General features: G+C 41.6%; 1 protein-coding gene across 6 annotated transcripts in view; it reads left to right on the forward strand.

The window, feature by feature from the left end:
• The first annotated feature begins 261 nt into the window (after positions 1 to 261).
• NUMB (NUMB endocytic adaptor protein) overlaps positions 262 to 12003 on the forward strand; it is a 65998-nt gene continuing 54256 nt past the window's right edge. For 4 of the 6 annotated variants that reach the window (XM_081881680.1, XM_081881684.1, XM_081881683.1 and 1 more), the window contains exon 1: positions 262 to 379. The gene's annotated coding sequence lies outside the window, so the exon portion shown is untranslated. The other 2 variants (XM_081881682.1, XM_081881681.1) reach the window with 2 other exon arrangements.

Genomic DNA, 12003 nt, shown 5'->3' on the forward strand with positions numbered 1-12003 from the left:
AGGCACTTTGCATCGGGTACTTTATCAGGAAGGCGGAGCCTGAATGATCGCATCTCTTCTGACCTATCGCAGCTGCCGCTTCTTGCGGTTTGGACCTACAAAAAAAAAAAAAAACAACCCCATGGAAAGAAGTGGGGGCGTCAATGCTTCGGTGTGAATCAAATACTGCGAAACGACAAGGCGGAGCGAAGGCTTGACGGGCTTAAATCCCCACCAATACCTACCAGCGACTCGGGCCGAAGCAGCCAATGCGCCCGCGAGGCTTGAAGTAGGGAAGGAGAGAGGGTAGCGAAGGAGGTGGGAGTTGTTGTCAGGGTGTAGGAGGCAGCTCTGCTTGGCGGCTGAGGAGGAGCTGAAGGGAGGCGGCTGCGGGTAGCAGGTGAGAGCGAGCGACGGAGCGAGCGAGCGAGCGGCGGCCGGGCCCGGTAGGCGCTTGGCTGAGGGAAGGGGCTTCTGTGGACGACGAGGCGCGGTTCCTCCCTCCCTGCCCGGCGGGGAGAGCGGCGGGGCGACCTGTGGCGGAAGGCCCGAACTCCCGGGTGCGGGGCTGGTCGGCTCCGAAGCCGTGTGGGTGAGCCTCGAAAGGGGAAGGAAGGAGGAAGGAAGGAGGTGCGGGGCTGCTGCGCTCAAGAGGAGTCGCTGGAGAAGGCGGCGGCGGCTGCGGGGAATCCGGGGATGGGGAGAAGCGGGCTCGCGGAGTACGTGTGAATGGGTGCAGCGGCGTGCAAGGGAAGGTGCGAGTGCGGGGTCTGCTCGGAGGGGAGGTCGGGCGAGGTGCCCGGGAAAGGAAGGGGCCGGCTGGGCGTCTCTCGGCTTCAGACACACATACTGTATATACAGGGTATATATGTCTATATATAATGGTCGGCTGGGCTGGAGGCTGAACCTGGGCGAGGATCTGCGGCGAGTGGCCCAGGAATGCGGGCGGATGAGGAGCCCTGCGGAAGGGAGGAAGGAAGGAAGGAAGGAGGAGAGAGGGAGAGGCGGCTAGTGCAGGAAGCGGCGAGGAGGGAGGGAGGGAGAGGCAGAAGCGCCGCTCTCGCATCCCCGGCAGCGGAGGGACCTCGGCGGGCGAAGCTGCCCTGCCGCCCCTTCCCGGCTTCCGGGGTGCCTGCCTGGGACTGGCCTCCCTTCCAGGCCCCGCTTGGTCTGGGGAGTTGGGGATTCCTGAAGGAATGTGGCCAACTGGCTTCCTCTCCTCGGAGTATAGCTGCCCTCTATTTCATTCTGTCTCCGGGACTACTTGTTTGTAAATGAAGCCTTTTTGCAGATTCCTGGCTTTGCAACCCCTGGAAAAGGGGGCGGCGGCGGGAAAGAGCTGATAAGCTAATTGAGCGAAGCGCCGTCCCACCTATTCTTACTTGGCTTTGTGCGAAGCAGAATTGATGTGTGATAGGATTAAAATCAGCGAGGTTAAACTTTGAAAGATTGGGTGTTGGCACTCGCAATATGATTACTTTGGTCTTTAAAGGAGAGCTTCATTTCCTTTTTATGGCTTTCTGTCGGGATGTTGGGCGCAAAGCAAGTGTACTGTATATCTTTTTTAAGAAGAGGATTAATATTAATACAAAGTGCAACAATTACTGAATCATAAAATACTAGGTTTGTGTGTCATGTTTCCAAATAACAAAATACTCGAGTTTTTTTTTATCCTTTCTAGGAGTATTTATTGTGAAATGATGTGTCCATTTGGCTTGTAATGTCTTGCTGCAGCTCTCATCTAGAACTCCTTCATCCATAAGATTTATGTAACCTGCTCATTAATTTTTCATAAAGCTCTAAAAGTTTCTGGTAGAATTTATTCTGTTTAATGTGTAGGTTGTTGTGTCTTCCAAGACGCTTATAAAAGCACTTATAAGGATTTGTTATTTGGTTGTAATCAGCTAATTTTATTATTTATACCCCGCTCATCTGGCTGGGTTTCCCCAGCCACTCTTAAATATTTTGTGGTCCTCAAATTGTGTGTGTGGTATCTTTAGCAAAGATGATGTTTAGGAATACAGTTGAACCATAATGGCATTTGTATCTGGTTATTCTCTGCTGCAAAAGTGTGCATGTTACGCATATTTCACTTCTCCAATCCTTGGGCTTGTTCTGTAGTTAAAATCATGATAGGTCTCTTAAGGCCAACTGCTATTTAATGTTTGACATAGTAAAAGAGTGCTGATCTGTACAGTTTTTCCGCTGGATTGTTGCAATGTTTTTCCATTCTTTCCTTCTTGGCCATTCTTTATGGAAACACTAAATCAGTGACATCACTCATATGAGCAAAATAAAACCATAAATTGTCTGTTCCTCCTCAGTTCAATCCTTGTCCTTTATCATATTAACTTATTTAATCTACAGATAAATAGACGGTGGGGTGGGGAAAGTTGCTGTTACACAAGTTCTGTACACAAAGAGTGGCAAAGCCAAGATGCATAGTGAAAACTTTCTGTCACTGAAGCCTCCTTGGCTCAGACATTTGCACTCTTTTAATAGAAAATACATAGAGACAAGGAGAATAATTTCCACAGTGATGTGATGCATCTTCCAAAGTTTTATTTGCCTAATCAGATTTAAGTTCTTAATTCAGTAGTGTGTATAATATATATTACCCTGTGTTGCCTGTAGCATCATTTGTGCAAACACACTAGGTACCTTATTGCAACAATGTAATACCGGTTTAATTAAATTCAAGCTGTAGTCTAGCAAGGGTTTTGTTTTTGTTTTTTGCATTGTTTTTAAAGACTTACTGTGTTCAACCTTGCAAATAAGCTGTCCACTGTCCCTCAGACCATGTGGTGGGCCGGACTATATTGTGTGTGTGTGTGGGGGGGGGGGAATGAACGAATTCCTGTGCCCCACAAATCACCCAGAGATGCATTTTAAATAAAAGCACACATTCTACTCATGAAAAAACACCAGGCAGGCCCTACCAACAACCCAGATATGCATTTTAAATAAAAGGACACATTCTACTTATGTAAAAACACGCTGATTCCCTGACCGTCCATGAGCTGGATTGAGAAGGCGATTGGGCCGCATCCAGCCCCTGGGCCTTAGGTTGCCTACCCCTGATCTAGCCTGTCAACTTGCAACAATTTCATGACTCTAAATGAAAATATACTGCAAGTTTATTCTGTTGATGACCTCTCTTGTTCCACACACTTGCAATGCCTTAAAAGGGGGCCTTATATAGGAACAAGTGCTGTAACTAATGTGCTATGGTAGTGAAAGTAGAAGTAGATTGCACGCTGTGCCAGAATTCCCTTATTGTCTGCTGTCTAAACATAGTGATGAATATAGGTAAACTGTCTTTCTGGACTTCAAATATTCTGTACTCTGTAGCTCTCTTCTGGCATTAACTGGCTTGAAGAGACAACATACCAGTGAATACCAGGTTTCTGGAAACTGCAAGACAGCAGAATGCTTTTGTTCTTGGGTCCTGTTTGCAGACTTCTCACTGGCATCTGGTTGGCACTGTGAGAACAGAACATTGGACTAAATGGGCCTTTGTTCCAATCCAGAAGTTTCTTAGGTTCTTTACCATAAAGGTTCATCTTTAGTTGCCTCTTCCCTCCCCTGACCATGCAGCTCTTCCAGTCTCTCTTATGATGAGGATAAAGTACTGTAGTGAAGAAGCTTTTTTTTATCTGTGGAAGTACCCTGTGCAAGGGATAATAATGAACTTCCAAGCTTCTCAATCTGTGGAGGGGCTCCACAGAATCAAAGGTTTATCTTCATTATGAAAGAGACTAAGAGATTTGTGTTTACTTGCGGGTGGAGTGAAACATGTGGTCTCAATATATTGCCTCTTCAAGTTAGTAATGGTTAAGGGTGGTGGTTATTTTTATATCTTTCTTTGCCCACTATAATCACAGACTCCTGTTTCAAGCATGGCAGGACCATGCAGCCATCATACCAAATTGTTGGCATTGGTGAGGAGATCTACAGGGAGCACCCTATCTGCACATTATCTTGTGTCTGGGATACTGATACAGTACCCTGCCTAGTCAAATCCTGCCTTTCTGTAGTTGCTACTATTAAACAATTGGGAATCTGAAATCTTTGCTGATCTACTGCAGAATAACCAAAGATCTGGCTGTTGATCCCAATCTACCTTCTGTCCACCCTGATTGAGGCAGGTTCTGAGTGTTGTCAACCTTCTTGAAAGATACACTTACCAATATAGTGTTACTTCTAACTGTCCTGTCTGAGTACAGCTGAGTACATGTTGAAGTTTCAGCAAATAGGTTTCAACATTTTGAATACTGTCTTCTGAAATTATATTTTGCTTCTCATGCAAGAATAATATAATTACAATTTTTTTGTGATATATGTTGACTTACAAAAGCTGGAAATGTTCTTTTCTGTAGTTCTCTATTATAGCAAATTACAGTTATGGATGAAGGATAGTAAGTCATTACAGAGTACTTACATGTTTTATAACTTTAAACTCTTATTTAGAATTTCAAAGCCATCTAGTTTGCCAACTATAAAATTCCTGAGAAACCTTGGCTGGCTTATGACTCTCTTTTTTTCTTGGAAAGAGCTGAGACAGTTCTGTGGAAAATCACTAAATCAACATTTTCCCCCTCATGCAAACCTGGTATGCTTCTGAGTTGTACTGACTTTTTGTAATTCTGCGTCTGCAAACTGCAACATTCCCAGAAGGAATAGTTCTGGGTACTTTGTTCTGCTAGTTTTGAAAAGCTTAGAACTATTGCCTTTACAGAGTTCTCTGGTGGGACACGTTATTGATGGACATCTGTATATTTAATATCTTACACTTTTAAAATGAATTATCTGCCTTTTATGGCAGTTCTGCTACTAAACATATATTGATATCTAATATTGATTAATCTTGAAATGTGGTGAGGCTTATAGCCTGATTCTGTGCCTATTTGCTCAGAAGTATATTCCGCTGAGTAATACATCTTATTTGACCATAACACACTAATATAGTCATACAAATGGCACTTTACTACCAGGTAAGTGTGTATAGAAATGTAGCCTTGCTTTGTGTAGTGTAGAAGATCTTAAGTTTCACCCAAGAAAATAATGTGTCATGTGCATTTAACTTTGATTTGTATTTTGCCTAAAGCTGCATTCTTGGTTTCTGCCACTGAAGAAGCAGGAAGCTAGTGGTAGACTAGGTAAAGTCAATTTATAGTGGCAGTGCAGAGTTTTCAGAAACTTTTCCTGTACCTTTAATTAATTGGGATTTGATTTAGCATTTGTCTTAAAAGCGAAAAAGTAAACACTGTTTTTTGTTTAACTATTTTCAGTACACAAAAATAGTTTACCTGAAATATTTTATATAGACCAAATAAAAAATGCACAATTAATTTGGTTTAAATGTTCATAGAAATTCACATCTGTACTTTAAAATGTATTGTACTTTTCTCAAAAACAAAACAACTCAGTAGCATATACTTAACATTGTTCAAATGTTAAGAAAATAATATGGTAGGAATACATCTTGTTTGACCATAAGCATAAGCCAGAACAAAACTAACATACTCATACAAAATAAAATTCATGAACAGTGTCTGCATAAGATATAGCTTTAGCAAGTCTAGAAAGCTGTTCATGATAGATACAGGTATGCTTTGTAGGGATAGTCACCTGAAAAAAGTTAATGGCAAAGTTTGAAGCTGCTCAATTTGACAAAATCGATTGTTGCAAATCTTCTAAACAATGTATTTTTGGAGAAATATGTGATAGATTTCCCCCCACAAAATATTTCACTCTGTACATCTGCTATAAAGAAGTAGAGGACCCATATTTAGCACATTGATGCCTGACAGTGCAGATCTAGTGCAGTGTTTCCCAACCTTGGGTCTCTAGCTGCTGTTGGACTACAATTCCCATCATCCCTGACCATTGGTCTTGCTAGCAAGGGATGATGGGAGTTGTAGTCCAAAAACAGCTGGAGACCCAAGGTTGGGAAACACTGATCTAGTATACGTGGCATCTACTGTATTTAGGAGGGCGATCTTGGCCACAGTAGAATGCTTTCTGTACTGCTTTGCGCATCACATTAGACCATAGTTAAAAACAAACTGTGGTGTAATGTTAATGTGTCAGTTGCGTGCTGCTGAAATGTCCTTGTTCTGCGCTCACTTCCACTGCACTTATGGGAAACAAACCAGAGAAGTCTTAAGAGATAACCAAGGATTGTTATTCGCTTCCTGTGCATGGTTCGTTTGGAGAGAAACAAGCCATGAGCCTAGATTAAGAAGTCACAACAAGGTGGACTCCAGCTTGTTTCCCAGTAGCAGAATGAGAATATTTAAGTTGTGTGATCACACTACTTTCTCATTAAACCATAGCTAATTTTAATTATGTTTTAATTTGATGCATGAACTATAGCAGTGTGTGCCTAGGAACCCTTAGGGAAGGGTTGCAAGAAATGGTGATAGTTTTAAAAAATATTTGTTGCAATTTCAAGACATCAAATATGAAACACTATTCACACAGAAACAACCTGGGTGTGAACCATAAGACAACTAGGTATCTAGAAAGTATTAGTAATGGATACTGTAAATCTATAGATTTACTACTGGTCTAACACCACAGTTGACAATTAAAAAGTTATGTTGAAGAAAACAATGCCTCATTAAGTGGCTTTCTCAGTTACGACTTTTGAAGATTTGATGTTTAAAAAGAAAACAAAAGTTATCCCAAATATATGCCTTATTATGTACTTTGATTTTACACAAGGGTAATAGTTTTAAGAAGAAAAGGATCACATTGCGGCTAGAGGAATTTTTGAGCAGGAATGGCATAAAATTGGCTATCGGGCCAGCAAGACCTACATTTGTAAACATAAGAGAATACTACTACAAATTGCTTTTCCAGTGGTATCTGACACCTCACAGTTTGAGCAATATATATATCTGGCATGAGGATAAAGGTTTGGATGCATGAATCCTCAAATGCAGATATAGGTGGCAACCATTTTGTGCTATTGACACATGATTGCCAATGCGTGGGTCCCCTTGGACCCGGAAGAAGGCGGAACAGGGTGGTGGTGGAATGCAATGGGCTTATGTATGTTCCGCTGATGCACATGGGGGTCAGAAACGGAACCCCTAGAATCATAGAATCATATAGTTGGAAGAGACCACAAGGGCCATTGAGTCCAACCCCCTGCCAAGCAGGAAACACCATCAGAGCACTCCTGACATTTGGTTGTCAAGCCTCTGCTTAAAGACCTCCAAAGAAGGAGACTCCATCACACTCCTTGGCAGCAAATTCCACTGTCGAACAGCTCTTACTGTCAGGAAGTTCTTCCTAATGTTTAGGTGGAATCTTTTTTCTTGTAGTTTGGAACCATTGCTCTGTGTCCACTTCTCTGGAGCAGCAGAAAACAACCTTTCTCCCTCCTCTATGTGACATCCTTTTATATATTTGAACATGGCTATCATATCACCCCTTAACCTCCTCTTCTCCAGGCTAAACATGCCCAGTTCCCTTAGCCGTTCCTCATAAAGTGCGCAAAATGGTCACTGCCTGTATGGTAGTCTTGTCCTTTAATAACAAAATATGGGGGATAAGTTACAATATTAATCAAACTACTTTATGCATTATGTTATAGTTTTGGATCCTTTAACAAATCTGTTGGGCTGCTTAGATGACCAGATTAAACCTAAAAGATTGATATGGAACCTAATAGGTGATGCCATTATGTTAATAGTCCAAAAACAGAAGAACAAACTGAACAAGCTATTTCCTACAATTAAAATAATGGCTAGTTGAACTTTGGAAAGTGATGAAAATGCATAAACCTGCAGAATGATGGAAGACACAGGAAGGAAACTTTTTCGAAGTACCATATTTACTCAAGTCTAATGTGCCATCAAATCTAATGCACACCTCAATTTTCAGAACCTTGAAACTAAAAAAAGCATTTGCTGGCGAATGTAAATGTGCTATTGAATCTAATGTGCACCGTAATTTTCATAATGTAATTTGGCCAAAAAAGGTGAGCATTAGCTTCGAGTAAATATGGTAAATGGCTTTCAGTGATTGAATATATGAAAGATACGGATATGAGATATGGATATTATATATTTTTTCTATATGGTAATAGCATATGGTCAGAACTGTATTTATTGTTTACGGACACAGCAAAATTTAAAATTGTATTAAAATTAAAATTTGTATTAAAATGTTCAAATCTGTGGTACAGATACATTCTGAATACAGTCTTACCCACATCTCAGTTGGGGTACCCTAGTGTTATCACACTTTCTAGTGTTCTTATTTATGTGTGCACTTGAACTTGCAAGTTATGCATGTATCCTTGGAAACAGGGTTTTTGGCAATCTTTAATCTGAGTATGGCTGCATGCCATAGGGGTTATTACATTATGTTAATGCCCATTCACACTTGCTTGGGGGCACCAGTAAATTTGCAAGATAAATGTGGATAAAATGGTGTTCATGCAAAATGGCAGACAGTTAAATAGTTTTGCAACTTGAAGTGCTAATTGCAATGGTACGGAATGATAAAATGGTTACAAAATAATACAGGCTATCCAACAAAATGATAAATCATTCAGTAATGCTCACAGATCACCCAGATCCACACTTCTTGTGCCAATAGTTTAAAATTGCTATTTAGGAAATAGAAATGGATGGAGGGTAGAGAGCGGTCACAAATGGCAAATGGGAGGGTACTAGAGAACTGTCAGGGCTGCAGTGTGAGTCTAGGTGTACCAAGGGGGTGCTCAAATGCTTTGGACAATGTAAGAATAGTAAGACGGTGATATTTAGGAAATGAGGCAAAAGAAAGAAGGAGTAAAACACAACTAGTTAACCTGTCCTGAGAAAGAGAGAGAATAGTTTCTCTTGAGTTTCACTGTGACCTGTTTGTGTGATGTCACAGCTGTAGACTGAGGCTTTAGCAAGAGTTAAGTGCGAAGCCTTTTGGTGGGTTCACTCCAAAACAGGTAGTTTGCAAGTTTACTGTATTTCCTAAGGGACCCAGGTCCAAGCATTGATGGGTTGGTCAAAGATAGCTCAAGGATGACATTAGAAGGCTTGCCTAAGTCCCCTCACCATCCTAAGGTGGTTCCAAAAAAAAGAGAGAAAAAGTACTTCCCTTAAGGGTGGTCACAAAGCACCTACTAAAAGAACACCAGAATAATCTGAAAGAAAATTTAAAAGTATAGTAGTAAGGAAAAGGGGAAGGGAGGCAAGGGTAAAGGATCTAGCTAAGTTGGAAAGGTCTGCTCCTGTAATAATAGAATTGAGTTGGCTTAGAGAAGAAAGAAGAGTGGAGCATGGCACAATCTTGTAGGAGCAAGACAGAACAGTGTCAGGGTCTGAGGGATGCATAGTTACAGGAAAAAGAATTCTGATGGGTGTTGGCCATTGTCACAAATGATGATTGTGGGGAACAAAAAACGATCAATTTCTGGAGAGAGATGCTTTCTTGGAAAAAAAGGCTTTTATTCTCACCAGGGTTAATTAATGGTCAAATAGAGGGATATACTTGCATTAGAAAGGACAGAGATTCTGAAGACCAATTAAGTTTCTGTATTTTCACTAACGTCTTTTGCCTTTAAGAAGGTCATTTAGCTTAAGCCAGTATTGCTTCCTGAATTTTTCTGCAGTGGTACTGCAGTCATTGTACAGAGCAAAGCCAAAGTTCAGGTGCACTTGAAGAGTTCCAACTGAGCTAAGTTTTTAGGTAATACTAGCTCTGGAAAAGGTATGGAAAAAGTGTACTGAAATTACCGAAGGTCATATCATGTTCCTAGTAAGGAAACAGAAATTGTGGTTGCTTAGATGAGGGGAAAAGCGAAGTGGTTTCATGCGAACAATTATGTTATCAGTTATCTTCTCTCAATGCTAGCTAGCGCTTTGGGCTATTCAACAAAACTGTTTGGCAATATGTGGAAATATTGGGGGGGGTGATATATAAAATTTTGATATTTTTAAGCAAAGTGGTTGATGTGAGTTATGTGTTATGTTTGATATGAAAAATGATAATACAATATTAAAAAAATAATAATAAAACTGATTGGCAAGTTTTCAAGGCAAACAAGAAATCCCTTTTCATGAAGTGCATAACTAACTTAGGGAATTGACAAGTACAGTGGTACCTTGGTTTTCAAACGTCTCCGTTGACGAACATTTCGGTTTTCAAACACTGTAAACCCAGGAGTACATGCTTTGGTTTTTGAACACTCCTTAGAAGTTGAACATTCCATGCAGCTTCCATACTGAGGCTTCCGTCTTGAGTTTTTGGTTTTCTAACGTTTCTGAACTCGAACAGTCTTCCGGAACGGATTACGTTTGAAGACCGAGGTACCACTGTATAACCCTGTGGTGATGACTTCTTGTAAGAAGGATGAAGCAAATATACATTATATAGATATTTCAACAGTAGTTGGTCTTGATAGCTAGGAATAGAACCTCCATGTTCAGAGGCAATTTACTACTAAGTACCAGAGGCTGGGGGCAAATCTTGAATGGGCATCAACATAATTTCTTGCAAATGAGCTTCGTGGAATCACTGTTAGCCAGATGTTGAAAACTGAAGAACTGACTATCATTTAGCAAGGCAGTTGACTGTTTTTAGTAAGATTGATCAATTCTTAAATACTTTTAAAAATGTCATGGGTATTGATACAAGGTCTTGAATATCTAATTAATGAATAATGAAAACTAAATTTTGCCGAACACTGCAGGGTGGGTCAGTGTCATGTTATAGTAGAGCACTTGTTGACCTGCAGTGTCTGGACTGTAGCTTAGCTATAAACTGCAACTCTTTGGAGTATCGCAACTGACAATGGATGGGAATTGATGTAAGTATAATGTGCACAGTTACCTTGCTCAAAGCATTAGCAAGATGAAATAACCTGCTATACTTAAAAAGTGAAAGTACTGACTGAGAAGAGTGTTTACATTTTAGTCTGTCTTCCTGTGTTGTGTGCAAATTAAGCTCCTGTTGTAAATAAAATAAAGGAGGGAGGACACTGTATCTGTAGGATCATAATTCACTTCCTGAGCCACTGTGTTGGGGAAAAAAAGAAGAGTTACAGTAGTTATATAGGTGGGCACATTTTGCAAGAACATTTTGCAAGAGCTTGCAGGGCAGCAGCTGAAGAAGGAGCAAAAAGGGTTTTCTTGTGTGTGTGTTTCTTGTGGCTGATTAGCTGCTCTCCATGTGCAAAGGTCAGAGGGGGCAGGGTTTGATCCATCTTTTAGATTTAGGGGAGCTAGTCTCAAACGTTTGTTGGGGGAGACCTAGGTTTTTTTGGGGGGGAGTTATTTGTCCTGTCTTCACGCTTTTTATGATGGAGGACCGCTGTAGCCACCCCCAACGACACGTTCTCAAGATGGAGGGTGAGGGAACAGCTGCAGTCACCTGTGGTTCCTGCGCAATGTTTGCCATCTTGCCAAAGGTTGCAGGCAGCTTTACCTGCAGCAATTGCATGTTGATTTCCCTCTTAGAAGACAAAGTCCAGCAACTGGAGGAACGTGTAGCTACACTCCAAAGAATTAGAGAGCTGGAACTCTTCTTGGAAGCAACAGAGCACATCGTCTCCACCAAGGAGGAGACAGGGGACTCCCCTGAGAAGGAGGCTAGTTCACCAACACAGGAGCCAGATATATGGAGAAACGGGACTCAAAGAAGTAGGAGGCCCAGGGTTCGCTCTGATTGTTTAGAAATACACAATCGCTTTGAGGTCCTCTCCCCTAGCATGGAAGACGAAGAGCAGACTCCATTTGAGGATCTCTCCCTCATTACAGTCAATCAGGTATATGAAGACAAGCAGCAAAGTCAGTCCTCAGGGAATGTGCAGGCGACCTTGGAACGGACAGCTCACGGAAGAACCCCGACCAGACCTAAGAGGAGCCGTGTAGTGGTGATAGGGGATTCCCTACTGAGGGGAACAGAAGCAGTGATCTGTGGGCCTGACAAGATGTCTCGGGAAGTGTGCTGTCTCCCCGGGGCTAAGATCCAAGATGTAACTGAACGACTGCAAGGAATCATAAAACC

The sequence above is a fragment of the Podarcis erhardii genome (assembly GCF_964252035.2).
Source record: "Podarcis erhardii genome assembly, chromosome: 1".
NCBI classification, from domain to species: domain Eukaryota; kingdom Metazoa; phylum Chordata; class Lepidosauria; order Squamata; family Lacertidae; genus Podarcis; species Podarcis erhardii.